This window comes from Pomacea canaliculata, linkage group LG7 (genome assembly GCF_003073045.1).
Source record: "Pomacea canaliculata isolate SZHN2017 linkage group LG7, ASM307304v1, whole genome shotgun sequence".
Taxonomy (NCBI): Eukaryota; Metazoa; Mollusca; class Gastropoda; order Architaenioglossa; family Ampullariidae; genus Pomacea; species Pomacea canaliculata.
This window is the reverse complement of record NC_037596.1, coordinates 14025342-14050204: the sequence shown is the minus strand read 5'-3', so window position 1 is coordinate 14050204 and position 24863 is coordinate 14025342. Positions and strand designations below refer to the sequence as shown.

Sequence of the window (24863 nt, the reverse complement as noted above, 5' to 3'; positions counted from 1 at the left end):
GCCTATATTACCGGGTGCAGTGACCGAAGCGTTCCTGGCTACACCTACAATAGTTATTTCTTCTAAACAATGTAATTTATTTTCTGAAAGGTGCAAGGCTGATTATGACTCGTGCATTGCAATGATTGTTGCTGCACACTGCATCATACACAGGTAAAAAACAGAATCTTTAAATGTGAGAGTTTTTGGTCCTTGACACCACACATCAATCTTCCCAAACTAGTGTTCTGGATTTTGTAAAAATTCCCACACATACAATCTTGATATACATTTCCTTTACCACATTAATATACATCAGGAAGCTGAGCAAACTGCAGACTACTGCACTTCCCAACAGCAAAATATATTTTTTGTCCAAGTGTTTTTTGCCAAGTTTATCCTTTGCATCTTATTGTTTAGAAATAAATGTGTTCAAAATTATTGTTTATCCTCATTATAGTTATGTACTAACAGAGTAATGTTAGCAGGTAAAGGTGAACCAAGTTTAAGGAAAAGACTTTTAAGAAGAAAAAAAGCTTCTCGTTAATAATTTGGATGAATGCTTGTGGTGCAGTTTGATTAATGGCAAGTGAATGAAGTACAGAAATAATTAAAATAACCTTTTGGGTTTTCTTTAAAATCGTGGTCACTATACTCTGCAATTAATTAATTAAATATGAGGGTCTGGAACTTTTGCTATAAAACTGTGAAGTCTTTTAAGGTATTAATATAAATGGTGTAATATAGACAGAAATTTGTGTCAGAGAACAAAGTAGATGATAGGCAGTATGCACTGCTTGCTGCACGTGAATCTCACGTGGTTTGTCTAACATCTGACTCGCTCTCATTCACAAAATGGATGGCTTGAGTTGTTTTAAAGAGTTCTATATACACTATAGCATGCTTCAATATTAGATGTTTCCCCATTGTGGAGGCTGAGTTCATGATCTCAGTTACTTGAAAACAATTGTTTAAAGATATTTTAACAGAGAACGAGAGGAGTTTGAAAACACTTGTTAGCATGCTTAATTGGTGAAAGAAAAACTTAGCTAAGAGGCTATATATTGAACACATACCTTAGCACATGTCGTTAGTCTGCTAAACACCTGTAATTTTGTTGTTTTCAACTAATTTGACTTCACACCACCTTCTGTGATTTGTGAAACGCCTTGAGCTTGTCTATAGGGCAGGATAAGGCAGTGTACAAGCGATCTTTTATTCTTTACTCGTTTTGTTTGTTCTTATCTTGTTTTTGTTTTGTTTTTGTTTATAATTGCTACGTGGTACTGGTCCATAGAGTAAGGCATGTTCATTGTCTCAGTTGCAAAGTGCAGAAAGAACATATATTACAAGTTTCTCTTCTACCTTTCCTTCATTCATAGATTAAAGATGCACTACTTTAATGTCAGTTTTCAGTAAAAGTGTGTGGCAAACCATATAAAACAAGATATGATCTCTTATTTTGCTCTCTGTACAAATATTTCTGGGTCTGTAATAATCTCAACCAAAGCTGTTATTGACCTGAAAGTATGGCATCAGCTCGGGAGTAGCTATGACTAAATCATCAGCAGTATAGAATAGCAAAGATTATATATCGAGAACTGTCAGTTTGTATTCGAATGTATTCCACAGATTTTCATTTGTTCTCTTATTTGCACAAAACTGAGTAATTGCTAATGTATTCTATATAATGCTAACAAGGAATCACAGAAACTGATATTGCGACTGGGGAGGATAATCAAGAATTAGAATTACATTATTGAACTTTAGATTCTGATAACATCATTCATCTTTAGAGTTTGATATGTGATTGATGTACTCGATGAGTCAAGAGCTAGTCAGTCAGTCGTCCAGTGTGTTTCAGGTGCCCTCCTCTCCTACCTGTATCTTGTCCACGCCATGAAAGTCCTGTCCAGGTGTGTCGAGGGCGAGTCGAAGGTACGCAATTACCTGTCACTGCTGAAACTTACTTTCTTTGTTAAATATTTTTTCGACTGTCACAAATCTGCTTGCAAAATGTCGCCCATTGCAAATGACCATAAAGATACCAGCACGTGACACGATGGTAAGTGGTTCACCGTGTCTAGATCACAGCAGGTGGATATCACCCTCACCTTTCGCTGGTTTTATCTTCCCTGATACATTACTTACTTATTTCGAGTTAGTAAGTCCACATCTCTACTGGATGCCAGATTCAGAGCAAAATTCCGCCTGAGCGAGATCCGAACCCACAACCTACAGTCCTCACTACCATTGCGACACGCGCTCTACTACTGTCCGTGTTTTAAAATTTGATGATGTCACGTGCAGGTTGGTCATGAAGTCACGTGCCGCTAAAATCTCTTTGTCTGGTTGGTCATTTCTGACCGCGGCGATTTAAACGAATTTCAGTCTAAACTCCCACTTCATAGGATGGTTTAATTTCTACCGACCGCTTAGACAGTTTTCTCCAAGTTTCTTATAGTTTGAGATACTTTTTAAAGCGCCGGAAGACAGAGAACATGATGATAGCCAATAAACTATGTTTAAGTGCTTAAAGTCAACTATTGATGAGAAATAAACAATTACTAAACATGAAGCCTCTTAGCGTTCTTGGCCTACAGAACCAAGGTGTCTCCAGTAGTTAATGATATCACTAACCCTATACAAGAGTGCAAGAGCTGTATAGCATGTATTCATGAACCGAGTATAAGTCACAGCCCATGGGTAAAATGGTAAAATCAAGAGAAAATGGTTTTGTTTACCATGGAAAGACCTCTGAGAATATTGCTTTATGTTATTTTACACCACGTGGTCTACAACTCTGGATGGACAGACCTTGTTTCGCAAATCTGCATAAAGCATAAATCAACATGTACGAGGAGGTATGTCCCCGATTATTCTAGAAAAAAAATATTCACAACAAAAATCACAGTCGTACAGGATCTAAAACAAGCTCGCGCGCGCACACACACACTTACCGAAGAAAAAGACCGACAGGGAGAGGAACCGGGATCCAAAGTCATCAACACCACTGAGTTACAGGACCGCCACACTTAAACAAATCAAAAAAAGGAAAGAAAAACATTATTCTTCCACCCAGTGAATGAAGAACAACAACTCTAGGAACTAAAAGCCGATAAATATCTGAAAAGAAATGCCGGCTACTAGTGTCCGCCTGCTAACATCATGGTCACACAGACAAAGGTGAAGCATTGTTCAACAACGACAATGACAGATTGACTGCCGTGCACCGTGTGCACTTGTTAATGCTCGAGAAACAAATAACCGACTGACTAGTCATCTGCCATGAACCCCTCCTGCATTCCGCTTGCGTTTGGTATGTGTGGAATCGACGGATAACAAGTTAAAGGATGTAGATGTTGGACATTTATTTTTTTTTAAAAAAAATCCACCACCACAACAACTTCACCCTTGTGAAGCAGTATCTCCGTGATAGAGCATGTAGTGATTGTACCGTCTGCTCTATTTTTGTTTTTGTTTTTGTTTTTTGAACAAGCATGCAAAACAAGGTTGCTTTGACACAAAGCGCTTCGTGACATTTGATGCAAAGCTCATCACATTTTTGTCTTGACTGATGATGCTGTAACTACTACTATCACTTAGGTTTTATAATTTCCAAAACATAATTAAAAAATAAGACACATCGTTATTATTATTTTTTATTTATTATATATAAATACACAGCGGTTTGGGCTATCAACGAAATTCCTGCAGACTTCGTTTGCGATGTTCTGTGAATGGTGGCCATACACTGCAGTGGGGAGCAGGTGCGAGGTGTGGGAGGTGATTACACCAATAATTTAAAGGACACAAGAAGCAGGAGGGACAGATATAGCTTCGAACTTTACTCCTCTCAACGAATTACTAGGAACTGCTAGCCAGTCATTGTTACTATTAATAGCCGTCATTTATCCTTTCCGAGCTTCGTGGCACATGGGGCCCGCCATTTCCTCGCTGGCGGCGCCATTTTGTGGTGTGTAGTGCCCGGATGTTCAGGTCCTGTATAGTTGCCTCCCTTTCTTACTACTCTCTTGCTTTCTGTTGTCTCCCGTTCTTCACGAATGTAAAAGTGTGGGCTTTGCATTTTTGTTTTATTTTGTGTTGTTCTTGTTGTTGCAATATTGTGATTAATCGAACTTGAAATATGCACGCGTGTATGTGCGTTTTCCATAAACATTTGTTTCCTCCATTAGCCTCTAAGCATCTTTGACACCGGTAGATTCAAAGTGAATTAAATTTTTAAAAATATTTAAACTCCTACGTGCCATTCTCATTTTACATTTTCCTTGAAGCAGGTGCAAAAGACATCAAAAACTTATTCCTGCTTCCCCTATGATTGTGGGTTCTAATTTCTTTCAATGGCGTTTAATAAAGTTTATAGTGGGTTGTTGTACATTGGATTTCCGACAATATTTTGTGTTGCCTCTAAATGAGTGGTAGTAAAAGTTTTCTTTTCGCGGGCTGGTCTCAAACTTCCAAGCATATATACGGCGGGCCGGTAAAATGCCAAAAACCCAGGTCAGGTGACTACACAACAAACCTAGTGATGTAGGAATGGACAACAAATAAGTACATAATGGCGTTCACTTACAGACTTTATTGTGTACAGTGAAGCTGTTTGAATTCGTTCACATTAAAACTTTAATGACAACCTTTACTTCGAACGGAGCCGTCCCCGATGTTCTCTAACGACTTCATCAGACATGTCATCCGTGTTATTTGTTATTTTTATACTTTCTCTGTGTTAGAATGTTAGAGACTGTCGATTTCTAAGGCCGTTGTACTTGATAAATTAAATATGAATCATAGGTTGAATAAAATATGAAAACAATTAACTTCACATTTTGGTAGACGAGTCGGTTTAAAGACATCCGAGGTCCGAAGTTTGCCCACCCCTGCTGTAAATGAATGTTGTGAACTATCCACGTGTTCAAACCATCCATTGCTGGGTTGCTAACAGTGCAAGAGAAGAAGGAGAGGTTCTAAACATAATTTTTTTTAATTGCCTTCCTCCTTTGATAATTTTGACACTTAGTACCGCTGAATAATTATACCAAAAATATATCTTTAACAGGCGTGAGAGCAGCCCTGGACAACCGAAGTCCCCTTCATATTTAATCTTATTTCTTTCTACATGATCAGAGGGTCAGAAGAACTAAGGGATGAAACAACAGAAAACTTTATATCAAGACCAGTCTCCCTCAGCCAAACCTGTATTCGACAACAGGGAGATAACGATTGTCGAAATCCGTCTGCTAGCAGTTCCACCGATGTGGTGTTGATGCAATTCTGAAGGACAAGAGAAAACTCAAAGGTAAATCCTTTTTTCTTTCAATGAATCCACACTATCTGTTGACTGTTTGACTTTAGGTAGATGGGAACGATTAGAATTGTGCATTTATATATAACTTAAATTGTTTGGCAACAGAGATTTCGATCGGAAACAATTCAGAAAGTCGATGTCTATCCTTTGAGCCCAATTTGTCTTTTCCTTCCCCCTTGCTTTTAAATAAAAATCATTCTCTTGCATCACTATCAAGGCTGTCTTTTCACAGGCTTTGACAGGGAACAAAGATACGAAGTCTCGTCATTGTGAGTCCAATGTCTCATGTAATGAGATATCTCCGCCATTGTTTTCCGTACCATCTGTCACTCAGAGACCAAAGATAGACCGAGTGGAGATATATATTAAAGACTTCTGAACCATATATAACCTTGAAGTCATCGTCAGTGAGGACATCAACGGTCTCAGGTATCTACACCACCATTTTCACTCATTTTCAACCCCTATCCACGACTTCTATCATGTGTTGATGACAGAAAACTTAAAGAACATTCCCCAAAAAAACCTTAACCGGTGGCGGTGTTGATAACAATTTATTTATAATCCTTTTGTCCCTCACGATTAAAGCTTCAGGATGAGGAAAGCCAGTAAAAAGAATAAACCTGTATCAAGTTTCGCCATCATGGGACTTTGAATTTCAAAGGAATCACGAGGAGCGCTGCAACTTGAGGTGAGGAGACAATCAAAGTAAAATTCTAGAACTAATAGGGATCTCACAGAATCAGATGTCTGTTCTACCATTTGACATGTGATTTCGATTGGAAATTTAATCATGTCTCCGAAAACAAAATGGGAAAGAAACCATTCATACTTTCTTTCTAAAAACAAATGGCAACAGTAACTCTTTTATTTGTAATATTGGGTGGTGGACGAACCATCATTTTCTCAACTGTCAGTAATTATCATACAAATAGGTTCAACTGTGTTAAGAAAACGAGATGTACCTTACATAGAGATAAATCTTACACTATTTATGCTGGACCTTTCTTTATTTTGTGCGCATGCGTGTGTGTGTGTGTGGGAAGAAAAATAGTGTCAAGATGAAAAGTATACTCACATCTATACGCCAAGATGGCGGCTAGTATGGAAGGATGGCGCCTGCTGGAGATGAGTGCCAAGGCAAAGATATGGCCATAAAGAAATAGTTCTGTGAGCAACCTTCTAGGGTCCTAAATTATGTCGCGCAGCGACTCCACACCCCCCACGTGTTAATCACGTGCTCCACTGGCTCAGCAGCGATTGGTGGATTCGCGATTTAGAAGACGAAAACGGTTGGGAGGACGTGGCAACGGGAAGAGAGCGTGTCTTTTGTGGTGCCACGGGTAATGACCAATAGAATGACAGCCAGATCCCAAAATTGCCAACTGTTAAAACTCTTCCATTTGCGTTGTCTGCCCTCCATCAGGGCCGTAGGATTTCGTTACATCAATTTTTTTTCGAGAAATAAAGCAGCTTAAAGAATTAAAGTCGCGGTTTATAGCAGGGATTGGCAAAATTTTCTGTTTGCGAGCCAGTCTCAATAATATATGAACACATAAAGGCCGAATAAGAAAAAATGAAAGCAGGTGAACTTCACATTTTGTCAGAGGAGTCGGTCCAAAGACATGTCTGGGTTTTAGTTTGCCCACCCCTGTCTTAGAACCACAGTTGTCTGTATTCATACCATAGACATTTAAATTAGCAGAAGCAACAAAATCCAAAGTCCTTTTGGACTAGCTCAAGAAAATTTCAATGACAAGAAAATATTCAGGAAATAATACAAGCGCGATTCTTTTGTTTTTGGATACCTTGATTTAATAATAATAGCAATGAATAGTTTTAAACCCAGCATGATAATTATGTTGTTTGACAGAATTATACTGGAAACACTTCAGTATGTGGTCGTGTCCTGGTGGTCAATATGAAGGCTTGAGCAATCACAAAATCTTCGTTGGGAAGGTTAGTGAAAGCTTATTTCACATTGTATCTAGCGACATCAAAACATAAAACTATACTTTCTGAACGAAAGGGTTGTTCTTCATGGGAAAAAACTCAACGACTAATTGGAGAAAATGGAGAAAATGGAGAAAACTTTCAACACTTCACCTATCTACTTATAACATAATATGTTCATATATTAACTTGATGAATCGAAACACAAAGATATTGACAGCGAAAAAAGATGGTCAGTTATGACAGTTTGTCCACGGAATAACAAGTAAAAATGGAGCGATAAAATTCGTGTGCAAAGTAAATAAATAAAAAATAAACAAACAAAATGAGAAAACCTCCATGTACAAAATAGTTCTATCAGGAAAGATGAGGCAGGAAGAATATAAAGGATTACACAGATAATTACTTAAAATGTTTAAATATATCAGTTCCAGCCCTGTCATTGTGTATATATATAAATAACGAAAGTCTCTGTTTAGTAATGCTGCAGACAGCTTTAATGCTAATAATCTGTCAATTTAAATGAAAGAAAAAGAAATTTAAAAGCTTTTGTAATGATACTAATATTTTCAGCAACTCAGAAGACCGATGTGATTTATGAAACCGAAAAATTAGGATGTCTTACTTGCTGTGCAAACAGTTACATCTTATAAAAATATCTTTTATTCAAAAAAAGCGGCTAACCAACCTAGTATTTACAATTCATCATATTATTTAGCTTTTAACTAACATTGAAATAATTAATACTTTCAAATTTAGCCCGACATTATTAATTAACGTTCGTTTAAAACTGACTTCTCTCTTTGTCAAAGGATACTTAACGATATTCTCTGTGTAGTAGCTTTTCCTTACAAATATTTTAGTCCTTCACAAACATTTTTGTCATTACAAGAGAAGGAATGATGTTTCAACCACTTGGTAACCGCTTTCGGAAGGATGCCAAGCTCTGATGATGACAGACTGATGAGAGAAAGTCTTTATCAACCCGACCGAAAAAAATGCTTTAAAATTCGATGTTAGGTATGAACGCAGAAAAAAACTAATTAAAGATAATTAGCAATTCCACAGAATCTGTTCAAATGTCGAGCTTCAGACAGGATTAACAAAAGGTTTAGGCTAGATTAGCAAACCAAAGCTCTCACCTAGTGACAGAAAGCGGGTTACTATAGAATGGTGTTCCAAGAAAGTGAGGGAAACAAATGACACAGGTAGCTGGTCAGTTAATCTCGCTAGTAACGGGATTTACATTCCTGTCAACTCACCTTTTTAATGGGCATTTCTTCATCATACCTTTTCCTAATTCAGTTTTGTCGAATTCATAGAAATTTTGCTTAGAGAAACTTATCGTTGATTTAAAAATTACATTTCAGTTTATGTCTGAACAATACGAATTTAGGAAACTGCACCACGTGCTTATTTTATTCGTATTCATCCTTCGCTCTGTGTTTCGCCATCTGTGTGTTCAAAATACATTTAAATATTATTTATTTCAAATATATGTTTATCAAAGTTCCACGCGCGATCGCACACACACACACGCACAAAGATACATATTCACAATGAAAGACAAATAGAAAGACGGACGGACAGACAAAAAAATAAAAATAAAAGCAACGGAATTCTGCTTAAATCTAAGATTTCCTTCGTTTTAATTTGTTGAGTTCAACGGAAGGTTTTTCAACTGATATTTGTTTCAACATATCAGTTTCAAAGCATAAATTAAAAATAAAGCTAGAACTAAATTTTAAAAAGTAGAAATAGAATGCTTATAATCTGTATTTTATATTTTTTAGTGAATCGTCTATACCTCACAGCCTCGGTTAGCTATTCTGTGGAGGAGGAATCTGAAACGCTCTCTTAAAAAGTAAATTAAACTATCAAGAGGAAGAGTGAAAATGTATCTCAGTTTAAATTAAGCCAATCCTTACAGCTTTTTTCTGTCCCGACTATACCATGTAATTCGTCAGTACAACAAACCCTCGTCATCACAACCCCTGAACTTTTCAAAACCAAAGTTGATTTTCGGATGTTTAGTCAAAACATTGGTCTTAAAGTCACCCTACTTAAAGGACTACTGGGGCGCGAAATTTGTTTTTAATGATTGGGTAGAGCTCAATGCAAGAGAATATTCCACAGTATCTTAGAGAATGGCATCCTTACCTCTACACCTACATCAGGTCAAGCTCGACAAGGCAGGTGTTAGGGTAGTACACCTGGATACAGTTTCTATTAATGCTCGATCCATTGGGACAGGTGAGAATACATGGTATGTGTGATGCCACGATTTCAACCCTCTGCCCGTTGTGATGTCAGTCGGTGTATATTTCGAGAATGAAAGAATGGTAATCACCGAGGTTTCTGGTAATAACATCTTGCACTGTGACCTTTACCACAATATTAGGAGAAAGTCCACATTCCTCTAGACTTCACGTGCATATGGCGCTGGAGCCAACCAGAGTCGTAGTGTCGGTCATGGCGACCATGAGGACCATCAATAGTTTGTAATATACTTCTGTTTCTTGTTTGAAAAAGTGAGAATGGATCTCATCTCTGACCTATGAACCAGAAAGTTCTAGGAATGTAACTATGTGCATAGCAGAATTAGCATACAATATATATATATATCTAAACTTAATGTGTTGTGTTGTTCTTTTTACCAAAAGAAATTTCAAAGACAAAAAGAAAACTTCAAGTAATACCTTCTCATAATAAACAACAAAACAACAAACAGTAGAATGTTTTTTCCAGAAAACACCGAGATGTTCATCCAGTGATATTTGTACAACTGCAGACTGGTTTTTTTGTTGTTTTTTTTTTTTGTTTGTTTGTTTTTTTGTGTGTGTGCGCCTGTGTGTGTGTGCATAACAGCGCCGTAGGACGTGTAAAGACCAAACTACAGCCGTGTAAATGAATGCATATGATAATTATGATCAAAGCAATTTAATTTGAAATACAGACCAGATATAATACTGAATATTACCAATGGTTGATAAAAGTTTGAAAAAAGAAAGAGAAATATGTTTTTTACGGGCTCAGACTGCCGGAAGTGGGCTCTGAACCAATCACCTTGAAAAATTCACATTGACACTTACTTACCTGCATACTTTGGCAATGTCAAACAAAGTTACAAAACTATTCTAAAAGAATATATAGCCTAAAGATGCAAGGACCAGCAAATTAACGAACTCAGTCGAGACTTCAGTTATGTCAAAGAAAACCCATCACGAGCTGTGGAGTACAGAATTTCGCAACCACGTGACACAACTCCTGTCAGGCACGAAAAGTATTGTCTGTCATGAAACCCAATTAAGAGACCGAACTGGCTGATGATAAATGAAGGGGCGATGATGGCATGAAATGAAAATTTCTGAGGAGAGTCTGCGAACATAGTGCAAGAAATGTCACATCAACCTTCTTCTTGAGGCGCAGTACATAATCACCTCCCTTTACACCTCAAGTTCGATAAACTCACAGATGTGTGTGTGTGTGGGTGTGTGCGTGTGTGTGTGAGTTGACTTTGCTGTATATTACAACAATTTTATGTAAAGTCTTCTACATCTTTGGGAATGTTCTGTGGATCTTGTTCAGCCTATCTGCCGAGTTATTACCCTGAACAAATTAACACTTACAATTATTATTATTATTATTATTATTATTATTATTATTATTATTATTATTATTATTATTATTATTATTATTATTATTAACCGTTCAACATATTAAACTATTACATTACTTCAGCTAAAACAAAACAAAATGAAAAAAACTACGTTTCGAACGATTTATAAACACATCCGGGAATTTAAAAAGTATTTCATCACTTCAACGGTTGATGATTTTTTTACTCGTAAATATTGTACAACCATGCAGCAGTAGACAACATTTAAAGGTGAAAAACGTGCATTTATCTACTGTACCTGTATATCTTCTCGTTTGGGCTCGAAAACGAGTGTTTGCAGACGAGTGGCGGTGGGCATGACAAAGGTTGTGAGGCTAGGAGTTCAAGTCTGGCTATAAATAGGGAGCCGCGAGGGGCGGAGTTATTTCTGCTCAGTCTGCCGACCCGCTCTGGTGACGCCATTAGGGGTGGGGTGTGGGGGGTAGTTGGGAAAAAGTTTTGTGGCAAGTCGGTGTTCGGCTGGGTCATCGTGTTTCGCGGAAAACGCCTTCCCTCGCCTTCAATCTCCATGACAGTTTCCGCCTCTAAGGCTTCTGTCGCATCCCGGCTAGGCTTCGAAGGTTTTTTCTGCCCTCCATCTCTCTTTGCCTCGTTGTTTTAATATTTTCACACACACACACACGCACGCACACACACACATACTTTTTTTATTCTATCGACCATACCAGAGTTTAATTTCTTATAGTCTCTCTCCCTCGTTTCCCTTCCCTCCCCACGTGAACTCGAGTTAACCTACAGTTCCGAGGGCGATTCTTCCCCTTCCAAGCTAGCACACTAGCGGCGTCACCACATAAACAAATAAATCCTGACAATTTATATACCACCTGTCTCCACCCACCGCCAGCGTGCTCAAACCTCATTACATACATGCATACACGTTCACAAACGAGTATGTTTACCCTTTTTTTTATACTGATGTAAAATGTACCTTCCTACACACACACAGGTGTAAGAAACAGGACCACCCGTAGGAAACAATCGATGCTTATCACCGTAAACATGTGTGGTATCCCGAGTGAGGTGTGTCAGACCCGAGATGCGAACCCACGTCGCTGTCTTCCCTCTGTGGTGGAAACATGCTCGGCACAACAGACGTCCAATCTACTGCTGTCAACTAAGATTTCAACTGAGAAAATCAGCGATGAACGAGCTTTACACCTCTCGGGGTTCAAATTATAAATGAGCCCATGTTACTCTGCACACTGATGTTTGTAAAACAAGGCAGAAGATCGAAGTTTCGTCAATAATAGCCATACCAGCATACAGCTATTTGTACTTATGGGATGTTTTACAATTATTTATAATTGATTAATTAGAATTATTTTCAAGTAATTTAAAATAATCATATTTATGTTGTTATCGTTTGATAACTGCTGTATTTTTTCTTATCCTCCTTGATACTGTTCTAGAGATCTCCCTCTCCACAAAAATATATCAAAATCAAAGTGTTTTGCCGTCTCTCCCTGTACATGCTCGTCCTCTCACTCCCTTTCTCCCTTTTCTCTCTCTCTCCTTCCTAGCAGGTTTTTTTACATGCAAACTTGATTCAACATTTGACAGAGATAAGTGAATTAAAAAAAACAAACAAACAAACAAAAAACAAAGCTAACTTTCAAGTAAACATCTTTGTAAACTGTATTACTTTTTCACAGACATATATCCATTCATTCTACAAAAAAAAAGAAAAAAGAAAAAGGAAAAAAAGATGAAACAAACAAACAAAGAAATAAAAAGAAAGGAAAGAAAGAAGTTTGAGAACAGGTAGCTCAAGAAAGCTAAATGTAAACGAATCTTTTCCAACTGCAATGAACTCTGCTTACATTAGAACACGATTAATTCTCGTCTGAGACCATTATTTTTGATAGGCTTCGGCTACAAACACTTGAAGTTATTGTCCGAATGACATATCTGTTTATGTAGTGCACTGATTATCCTCCGACACAGGCTTCGTGGCTATTTAATCACAAACTTTTTGTGGCAGTTTGGCAGTTTGCTCTATTTTTCGAATTCGTTTTCATAATTAGCTGATGTATCAAAATGGAAAAGAAAAGGTTTCATTATAAATACGACTTTTTTCGCAAAAGATGGTGTTGTGTATCAATAGTTTTCTCGCTAGTTATAAAAATTCACTCAGAGTGCAAGAAGATAAACTTATTCTCTCAACGACCAGCGTCCATCATAAAAATAACATATATGGACAGCCGACTAAAGCAATGTAAAACAATAAAAATAAATTTTAAAATAGTACAATCTCTACTAGACGTATTTGTCGATTGTATTTCCCCTTTCTTCCATAATCCTCAACCTATGGTATTTAGAAATTCAATCAATTCTATTTACAATGATGTCCAGATGGGTATTTTGGGATGGTCGTTAGGTCTTCAAATTTGTAAAACTACAAATGATAAGCAGCTTTCATAGTTGTTACAATACCATTAGTAGCAAATGGTATGCTAACAGTTTGATATTTGATATACATTTTCTAGAAGAATTCCATGGTTGCGAAGAGTACAGCCTTGCTGCATGCCATTGAAAGAGCGACGGGGGTTCGCATCCCGGGTCTGACACTCAGGATGGCACACATGTTTGCTATGATATGCCTTGGATTAAATGTAAAACTAATGCACAAGTAAATTTTAGTCTAATGCACCAAGTATCTTACTGTGTGTTTATGGGCTACAGTAAATCAGATGTCTTGAAATCTTAGCAAAATGTATTGGCAGAACACTTTTTAACTATTGTTTAGTGACGAGAGAGAATCTGCCATCAGACAGGGTACATCGTGCAGTGCTCAGAAAGATGGGTGGACGGTATTTGAACTGCAATACATTGCTGAAAGGAGAAAAAGTCTGGGTTATACTGTCTGCACGAGATTTCTTAGTCAAGGCAAGACAACGTTCCTATCATCTGCCCATAAATCTTGTGAGGTTGTCGATCCTCTGACCTAGAACATGAAACACTTGGAATCCCATGTCGCACAAAAGGAACATAAATGATTCTGGAGAGCATAACAAAGCAATAATTTCCATTAACAAATTGAGAAATCATAGAAGTAAGAGTCGTGTCGGCGTCATACATCAGGCGGGTGAACTAAATCCAAACTTGTTTGCCAAGACAATGGAGGTCTTTGGCAACCTGGAGGTTTGACGGTTCGGCACTTTGCCTGGGGAGGAATAGGTATCTATCAAAGAGCTGGGTAAGATGGAGAAGTACCTGAGCGCCTCCGTCAATGTTTGTCTTCTCACCTTTCAAGAAACAAGTCATGAAAGGTGGGAAACCAGAGCACTCAGAAGGTCGGTCCGTTGAACAAGTGAGAAAACCAGAAAGAAAATATGAAACAAAAATGTGACTCAATGAGAAACCAATACTGAAAATTTTCCAGTTCTTTCCCACCCCATCTCCACTACACTAAGCTTTTGGCACCAACGGTATTTCAAGAAGGTAAAACTGAAAGTAAAGCTGACGTCATATGGTACGACACTCCACTGAACAATAAACAACAATAAAGCGGTTAAACACTCGCTCGTCACCGCTGCAGCGAGAAACTCATGGTTCAAATCTCGTCTTGGGACACTCTCTATATGTGACTCCTGTCCACATGCCTGGATGTCGAGGGTTTTCTCCGAGCACTCCGGTTTCCTCCCTCATCCTTCCTCTCCCCCTATAGCGCAAAATCACATCAAGGTGGAAGCACTTTTTTTTACTAAATAAACCACTGACCAATAAAAACTTTTTCAGTAATAAAAGTATTTGAAAGAGTATGATCGGAGCGGACAACACCCACAGGAGAGGTGTCTGAAGATTAGGACACTACAGTAATATACTCACTGTTACAAGAAGCATCGCCTCCATCTTTGTCTGCTTTTTCCTGCAGGACCTCCACCAGCAGCAACAACTATTACCTCTTACTATTATTAACTATTACTCCTGCGATGATGACAACAACGACTGGTTGTATTGCAGCTGTTTCACCCCTCAACTTCAAGTTGTGGAGGTTCAGAAAACTGTCATCCATGCCCGTGACTAACCGACAACAGTCTGTCATTATGTCTGTGCGCGCGTGGTATCTATGGGCGTGGAATCCATGCGTGAAGAGTTATCATCCCCTGGCGGGTATCTATCACTTCAGACCCACTTCTCATATTCGCCCCCACGCGGGAGGAGGAGGTAGCTGTTATGGCAGCTTGCCAGCCAGACACAGACTGTCTGGACACAAAAAGAAAAGCAAGGAATACTACTATTAATAAAAATAAAAAGTTTTATGTACACAAAACCTTGCTTACCCCCCACATCTACACATGTTAATGGTGGTTCTTTTGTATACATTTTGTTTACAGTTTTCTTCTCGACGATGGACAGGGCAGCTTGTCCAGGCAAAACACTTGGAAGCAGACGACAGACAGACACTAACTTGCTTGTCTGGATTTACCATTTGAGTGAATGCGACCGTTGATTGAAAAAAGAAATGTTGCCTCCCTTCTTCATACATACATTTCATACTTATTATATCCCGAGGATTGTTTAAGTAAGCCGCATAAATTTTTATACCAAAATTTTACTGTTTAATTTGAACAGTCAAGTCGGCTTACATAATGCATGATGGGATGTTAGTGAGAGTCACCCTCTCCAAACATCAAATATTTTAAAAATAAATTGTTACAGTACAGTTTTAGGATCGGAAAAGAGAATAAGTGCCGTATATGCACTAATTATGAGTCTTTAATAATATAATTAATTATTTGTAAAGGAGTAATAATTTAAGTCAGCAAACAAATTGAATTGACTGGAAAATGGAATCATTGACTTCCGAAGCACATTAAACTTTAGGTAAATGTTTCATACACAGAATGTCTCACATACAAAATGTCTTATATACAGAATGTCTTATATACAGAATGTCTCACTGTACCTAAAATATCTGGAGGTCAGGCTGACTTTTTCCACGACACACTACACCCTCATCCCATAACAACAAACTCTTTTCCTCTCCAGTTGTCAAGTGGACGCCTTTGCATAATCATGTGTTTGTGGGTGTGAGCGCGCTAGTACGATGAAAAAAAAACCTCTCAGGATTCGTGTACAGTGTGTTTATGTATGTATTTGATTGTGTTTTATATGTCTGTGTGTATGCACGCGTGCAATGTCTGTGCCAGCATGTCTATGTCTTTATAGATGTGTACATGTATGTCTTAATACAGAGATATCTTTGTTTATGTATGCATGTGTGAGCATGTGTGTGTGTGTGTTTGTAAATGTAGAGTTTTTATTCCTATATTTATGTGTGTAGGTGTATGGGTGAATGTGTGTTTTGGTATTTGTAGTAAACCTTGGGGATGGGTAGAGGGTGAACAGAGGTACCGTAATCGAGTTGCTGCCCTCGGACTGATTACACTCTCGATACCTCCCCCACCAGCGAAAACTTTCTAGCAAAATAATACAATCTGACTTCCAAGCTCTTAACACACCTTCCCAAATATTCAACTCAAGGCAATTCATCGAGAGATTTATACTAGTTACAGATGACACAATAACTTCAAAAATTTTGAAAATGGCTAGACTTCTAGGGCTCCCATTACAATTCCTTATCTTTAATCCGAATTATGTGAGTCACTGCCCTTCCTTAATCACCACACTAAACACACTACACTCGCTCGACACACACTCTCGTGACATGGAGGGTCCTCGATGTTTCTGGTGTTGGAAGCCGACGATGTCATCGCGGATCGTAGCTGGCTTCAAGATCCCAGTGCCAGACTCCGATTTCTCGACCGTCATGATGTTTAATCCTCATCCTCATCAACTGGCCAAACACACTCTACACTCACTTCCAATCATTTGTATCCCGGTTGTAATATATGTATTTTGTACATCCATATGTGTATTTGCGCATTGTATGTGTGTATTTATGTGTATTTGTACTCAACCGACATTGCTCTGTTGTAGGTGGCGAACGAGGTTTATCTACATGGGACCATGGCCACCTATCAACCTTTTCTATGCTCGATCCATCGGCTGCTTTTGACACTTTGGACCATCACAATCTTCCCAGAGACTTCATACGACCTTTGACCTCTACCGCACAGCTCTTGGTTGGTTGCACTTCTGTCTGTCTGCTGGCACCCAGTCTGTTGGTCTCCTCGCCTTGACATCCAAACCTGCTTCAGTTCAACTCGGAGAGCCTCATGATTCAGTCCAGGACCTGTCTTGTTTACTACCCTTTGTCCAGCCACTTGGTCCTGTGATTGGCCACTATGGTTTGTAATACCACGTGTATGTCGACAATACTCAGCTCCTGACTCTGACCCAGCTTGCCAACTCCACCGAATGTCCACCAGCACTCAGCAAACTCTTCATTCTGTCAAACACTGGATGTGATGAAATCTCAGAACTATGGTGTTCGCATTGTATTATGCAAGCAAAAGGTTGATCATGTCACACCACCCTCGCACTGGGTGGCATTTCAGGTTTGCATTCAGTTCAAGATCCCATAATTTGTTATCATCTAGTTCACAGCCTCGTCTCAACCTGTCTCACCTTGCAATCAGTTTTACCTGTTGCTTTGTCTACCTTCTCCTAGTCTGCGTTCCTTCTTGTTCTAAAGTACACAGCAATGTCGACGATCATATTTTATTTTTTTAATTATGTGAGCCAACAAGGTCGATGAACGCTACGCGTGTCGACGTCAAACCGGAAGTGGGTTATCCTCGGACTGGGGGGGAAGGTCACATGCATGAATAATTCTCCCAAATCGTCCATATAGGCCGCGGGCACCCGACAAGAAGCAAACCTGTCTGTCCCGACATGTACTCGTATGTGTCCTGTCTATCCTTACTCGTCCCTCAAAATGTGTTGTTAATATTTATCCACTTAATATAAATTTATGTTGTTGTGACAATAGCTGCTAAACTCACTGAAATCTTCGATTACCAAGGGTGGTCGGGTTAAATGACTTTGTGGGCTGTATACACCTGCGAGCCAGACATTCCCCACCCGTGATATAAAGGATGGAGTGGTAGATGTGACAGTGGTGAATAAAACCTACCTGTGAAGTAAACAGACCTGATGTCAAGCTTTGTGAGTGAAAAAGATATTGAATCACTATGTCTCCCTGTAAATAGTCTTAGAGCCAAGCTTAGAGGTGTGTGATGTCTCAGGGTGATTATTAATAATAAATAATAAACATCATGTGATTTATGTCTTGCATGGTCATGAAGGAGCATGGTCTTAGAGACAAGAACGAGACATGGACAGCATACGAAGTAAAGAAAGATAAACAAAAATACAAGAGGCCAAGAGGAATCCGGTAACAATAAGAATTGAGAGTTTTGCAGAGGAAGACGACTAGCCAACAGACAAAAATGTGACAGAAAAGATTAGAAGATGGGCTAGACATATTAGTGTTGTAAGGAGTTCAACTCGACAGTCAAGGTTTCTTGTAAATGTTAGTAATTTTTTATTAACTAAATCCCGGATCTGGTATTTTCCGATACATATGTTGTAAAGTTTGTTTCCTAAAAACGTTGTAAGTGTGATTAAATTACTGGGTTTTTTTATTTTTTCTTTAGCTCGGGCAGACATGATGATTAGCAGGATGAAACATTCTGCCATTTCACTTTAGGGTAATGTTCCGAAATTTGAGAGAAAAGAAAAGAAAAGAAAGAGAGGAAAACGAAAGGACTAAAAACTAAAAGAAAAAAAGGTGAAATTGGAGTAATATGTTTTTACAAACACACTCGCCCACGCATGTAGACAAAGTAATAACACACGTATCAGTAAATACAAGATCCGGGCACCTGTTACTAAAATTTACAGGTAAAAAAACTTGACTTTCAGGCTTAACTCCTAGCGACACTCCACATTCTTCTAGTCCAACCTTTTCATTGATATTTATGCCTACTTATTAGTCTGCTTGCTCGTCTTCTTGAATAGTTTGTTTCCTATAAAATCTTGTATGTTCGTAACATATGCTTCTAGTTTTTTAGCTCGACCACACACGATGATTAGAAAGATGATACATTTTGGCATTTCACTGTAGGAGTGTAGGGCAATATCCAGAAATCTGAGAGACAAGAGAAGAGGAAAAAAAGAGAAGAAAATGGAGAAAAGAAAAGATAAAAGATAAAAGGGTGAAATTGGAGTAATAAGGTTTTACACACAAACTTGATTTCAGTGATACAAAAACTCTTTACATAAGGTGACCAGACGTCCCGCATTTGGCGGGACAGTCCCGCTTTTGACCTCGTGTCCCGCCTGAATATCGGGCGGGACGCCCAATGTCCCGCTTTCTTGCTTTCTGGCAAGTCCATCAAATGTCCCGGTTGTCTTTAAAAAATCACTTTTTTCGGCGTTTTTTGACGGTGACGACACCATCATCGGCACGTGTCCGGCCTTCGCACCCGAAACGTCTGGTCACCTTACTTTACACTACTCACAAAACTAGGACTATAATGGGCTGGAGTTCGAGTTTTCAATAAAATAAAAAAAAAAACGAACAAATTTCCCTTTGGATTTTCTAGTTGTATTTCAAAAAGATCAATAGATAAATTGCTTTGCAAGGTTATTGGACGAGCTTTACTTGTTCTGCAAGCAATTTATTGCTGTTGTTGTCGGGGTTTGCTCTACATATAACACTACAACCAACACTTAAATAAAACTGTGTATTCATACCGAAAATGTATGATCCGTCAGCATTAAAGTATTTCAGTGTTCGTGTATCTCCGACATTTTGAATCAAGGGTCTTGATTTCTTCCTCCACTATACTGATGAATACTCGTTAAAAAAGCAAAATCGAAAAATCACTACAGCCTTCCTAACAAAAGCCACGAATAAACATGATAGCTATTACTGAGAGACGAGTAAGTGGGAGAAAGAATCATTTTTCCTAAATCGATTCGAAAACATCATTTCTGTACTAGGCAACAAGTGCTAATGATTTTTGAAAAAAAAAAATTTGAAAGTTTTTGTTTAGTGCATTAAAGTTACTTATTCCATATATGTTATTATTAAGCTCGTGTAGGAGATACAAGTCTTTAAACCTCGCAACTCTAAAGTCGGTTGGAGGGAAAAGGTCACGGCCTCATTTTCAGCGACTCCAGAAATATAGATTTTCTGATTGGCTAACGCCTCATTAGCATATTAGGTTCGAACTTTTGCATTGGCTTTGACCCTTAGTGACGTCGTGAATACGACCATACGTTAATCCACTTCGGCTTAAAAAAATAATACTAATTAAACCTTAATTACTTAATTTGCAAAAAGAAAAAAAAAGAAAAAAAAAAAAAAGAAAATACTCTTGTACCAAACATGGACATTAATTTCAACGTTTGTCTTGGATTATTTGTTTACATCTTTCCAAGAGAAGTGTCGAATGTAAGTGGCAGCCATTTTCAATTATGCCAGTTCTCGTCGCAGAAAGAAATGTAGCTTTCTTTAGAAGAAATTCAAAAGCAAACCCAGAAATTTCCGTTTTCCTGAAAATCAGCTTTGCACCCATTAGTTCTAAGGTAGACAATGAACACAACTTATCTTTGCAGCCATGGCGGCAAAATAAACCTCAGAGAGCACGTGACTTTTTTTGGTACCTGATTCCGATGGTCAGAAAAGTCAGATTGCAAGAATAGATGCCAGCACGAGGCCTGGAGCATTCAATCCAATGGCAGATGAAGGCTGCGAGATGTTGTCATGACAAAGACGGTGTTACTTGTCACAGCGATGGATATCGTAATGTTTATCAGATTTAAGCCACATCACCACGCTGCATACAGGGCTTCCAGCCTCCAAAATGTCTGATTATTTGAATCTTTTCGGCCAGTCATGTGACAATGCAAAATATTCGGGTCATGTCTTGGCTCGTGTAAAGATTGCGAAGAGCGAAATAGAGCTTACCTCCTTCCAAGATGTCAGCACTACCACTACCACCAATCCTCAGCAGCAGAAGCAGCAATAATATCAACATCAACAACAACTTAAGCTCTAGAGTTTGGCTTTAATTCTGTGCTGCATCTCCGCCTGTGAACAAACGCTGTCTGGAAAACATTCATGTAAGTAAAAAAGAGAAAAAAACAACAGAAAGAAACAGAGAGAGAGAGAAAGTGAGAAAGAGCGAACACAGCAAAGGTGTGCAACATAAAATTCTGTTGTAGCCACTGTTCATACAAGGCGCCAAGCCAGTCGTACGGATGAAAGGATAATTGAGAACGGAAAGACAGAGCTGAAACTGATACCGGACAAACACATAACAACAAAACTAAATAACTATTGGTCCCCGTTGTAAATAAAAATATTTAAAAAATCAGCATTTCCGGGAAGAATGGTTCAAGCCGTTCTGAATGCTGGGTTCAACGCTTGGATACATGAACGGCTGATTCCACAACCACTAGGAGTAGGACCACTCGCCATGTAGGGGATGGAGTGCCGTTGCTGGGGACTTTGTGATGGGACATGGGAACCGAGCATCAAAACCGTCAGAAAAAAACCTTAATAACTTGTTTGAAGCATCATCAGGGTTAATGAGCACCGCTTTATAAAGATGCTTATCCTATTTTTTTCCCCAAGTTGCATCCAACCCCTATCCCAGGCACCCCCCATTCCCTCCGGGGGCAACGACTCACCATTTCCTCGCAACAACCGTTGCAGAAGATTTTACGGTGGGGCACGAATAGAGAAAAGTTGTGGCAGCAGCAACAGGCATCAGAGTGCAAAGGTCATGGGTGTGGCCTTGTGAGTCACAGCAATGACAGGGGCAGGTCGAGTTGACCGTTCGCCAGTTCGACCACGTCTGGCGACCCCTGCAGTAAGTCGACTCGCCCGCCTCCGGGGCCGAGTCGACCACCGACGAGAGACGTTGCTGGTTAAGTTAATTATAGGCAATGAGGAAATAACCGAGTAGCTGTATCATACTTACATGGAAGTGGCATCCCGAAATCCTTTTAAAAAAATGTAAGTCCCGAAGAAAAGGATAGAAACTAGAACTTCAGAGAACTCCAAAACAGATAGAAAAAAAGTTATCTTAAGAATTTGTCTAAAATATTTGCCCTTATCTCTAATTTTTTTTTCTTTTAAAAAAGCTAGAAAGAAACCACATCAAAGTTCATTTATTTTCTTATCATAGACGGTAGATGTCGCTGAATCAACTCACAGCTGTACTCGAATTAACTCTTGGCAATGGTCAAACCGACCCGTGGGTAGGTCGAATCGGATGTTGACCAGCAATGTAGGGACCTCTGTTAACCATCCCGAACTGCAGGAACCCTCTGTCTTCTGTGGATACTTTCGTACTTTGCACTCGTCTTCATTCTTGGCTTTCGAGAAAAAGTTAAGATCCCGTTTTCCGTGACATGAAAGTAAGCTCGTCGACTGAAAAAACGCCTCATTGTCATACTCTCAACGACCTCCCATTGGTTGCTAGGTGGAATGACTTCACTGGTATATATATATATGCATATTATTTAGATAAAAGATAATTTCAAAAAAGAGTTAAAATATGAACCCTGTAGAGCCTATGCAAAAGACAATTTATTTAGGCAGAAGAAGCTTTGTGAGCTCATGTCCATCGATGCATAAACTAATTAAAATGTGGCCTACTTCAAAAAAGTGGATTTTCACAGGTGAATATTTATTTCTCTAATTTCTGACTCTCTGATAGTTCTGTGGTTAAGAATTTTTAAGAATTTCCAGCCTGAAAACTTCAAACCAGCCTCTCTCAGTTCATCAAAGTTGTCTGGAGGGTCTTCAGCGCCATCAATGTTCTTATCAAAAGAGTCACTAAAAGTATCCAAATATCATTTCCTGATAACAATAAAGTTGCATTATTTTAAGTGTAGTAGTAGCTTGCTCGACACACTTTGAACAATAATAAAAAGACGGATTTTGTGAGGTAAGTAAGCCGACATTATTAGAATTTATAAACGATGACCAGCAGCTTCTATACATCATTGTCAAGATGATGATGCTCAACTAAATATTTTCATTAGCATTTACAAATTTTAGAATGCATTCATCTGTAAATATTATTTTCAGTAAATAATTAATATTTATTACAATTTTTTTACAGAAGAGGGAAAAAAAGTAAAAGCAGAAGCCGGGAAGAGAAATATTGTGTTTTCAGCTAAACTCTCGAAGAAAACTTTGCTGAAGATTAAGATCGCGTAGAATGTACTTCTTGTATCTTTGAAATTAAGTATAAAATGTGCTAAAACGAACTCTGAGGCTGATGAAAATCATCGATATGCAGAAAGAAGATAAAAAGGAGAGAGGTTGTTGTTGTAAAATTTTACAAAATATTCTAAAAGAAGAAAAGGAAAATCAATAGCTCCTTGAACAAGTATTTAAATTAATGGCTTTTCTGTTGATGTGCAAGTACAGTTGTTGTTATCATGACTGGAAGGTAAAAATATTGCTGATTGGTAACGGACAGCCAACTAATAAACACAGTGATTTATTTATTTATTTTATTTTATTATTATTATTTTTTTTTATCCCGATAACATAATTAACAGTTTTCGCGCATCCTTTTGATGTCTTAATGCCGGCTTTTTTGTTGTGACCATCTTTAAGGAAAAGACTAGTAGATGAAGTAAGAGATTTTCAGACTTATGTCTGCTCTACATACTGAGTGCATTTTTCTGTAGAAGATCCAGAAAATTGTGTCTGCAGGCAGAAAACATTCTCACCAGCAGGACAAATAAAATTTCTGGAAAATTTAAAGTAAATTTGGTTGCTACATGAACATGCAGCTCGGCTGTGTCAGCTACCTTTAAAACATCTTGAATATTGTGTTTGGCTTCGACATTTGGTTGTTTTGAAAATTTGTGTGGGTTTTGACATTTTTTACATCAGGTGTCATATTATTGAGGGTCACAAGAGTCCTCTGAGGTTGGAAATACTAATCCATATTAAACAATTTCTTTAAAGAAAACGCAGACACACGTTTATTAACTGGCTAGAAGGAATCTGAACTACAGTAAAAGGAATTCTTGATATGGTCAGCCTTTTTATCATCATTCTTCAATGTCTTCAAAAGCTGTCTCAGAACCATTTAAAGCACTTCTTTTTAGAATTGGTGGAATAGCAATCCATTTGTTGTGCACCTTAGCCATACCATAATATCTGCTGTATCAACTGTTATTTCTTCCGTAGCCAAGAATGTTCCACAAGAACACAAGATTATTACTGAATGTGAGATAAGTTTGATGAGAGCTTTTGAATCTTGTGTCTGGTCATGTGTATGTGTACATTTGAGATAAGCAGTGTGCGTGCGTTTCTGATATTTCATAATATATTTCTGTATTAGTTGCAACACACACTCTCTCACACACACACACAGAAACAAAAACTGCTCCTCTTGTTATAATAAAACTTGTGCAACTTTATTATTTTGACACGTATCTAAATTTCTTCCACTTTTTTTTTTTTTTTTAGTTAAAAAATGGATAGTCATGAGTATCGTGAGTGCTTTTTAAAAACTGTAAACCAGTTCTGCATTCGACTGTAAACATAAAAATAAACAATCCGGCCGGAAACATTTGTAACAACCAATATGATGACTGATATTTTCATAAAGAACTGGAATCGACTTTCATGATGACCTGCTTCTGAAATTCAGTGGGAATTTTTTTTTTCTTCTTTTTTTAGATTGCTATTTTTTAATTAATAATAATCTGACTTTTATCAAAACCTGTTTTATCAAGTAGATATGGGACTTGATTTAATTTATGATCAAATAGTTCAGGTGGGAAAAAAGAGCAGCTGTGAACAGACATTAACTTGAAATTGTAAAGCTGGATTAGAAATAGGATACAACTATAGGTGCTGTCCTGTGAGGAGATTTTTATAACTTCCATCAGGCCGACTATTGTGTACCTGGATGCAGGACCAACAGATGGAGGTTGTCCATTGTTGAGCGACTTCTGGATGTTGCTCCATGT

General features: G+C 38.2%; 1 long non-coding RNA gene across 2 annotated transcripts in view; it reads left to right on the top strand.

The window, feature by feature from the left end:
* Positions 1-18122, top strand: part of LOC112569422 — an 86431-nt gene extending 68309 nt beyond the window's left edge. Inside the window, exons 3-7 of one of the 2 annotated variants that reach the window (XR_003100425.1) lie at positions 1844-1917; positions 5125-5296; positions 5538-5734; positions 5894-7264; positions 16881-18122. This is a non-coding gene — a long non-coding RNA (uncharacterized LOC112569422). Of the gene's footprint in view, positions 1-1843; positions 1918-5124; positions 5297-5537; positions 7265-16880 lie in introns of both variants that reach the window. The other variant, XR_003100424.1, reaches the window with a different exon arrangement.
* The last annotated feature ends 6741 nt before the right edge of the window (positions 18123-24863 follow it).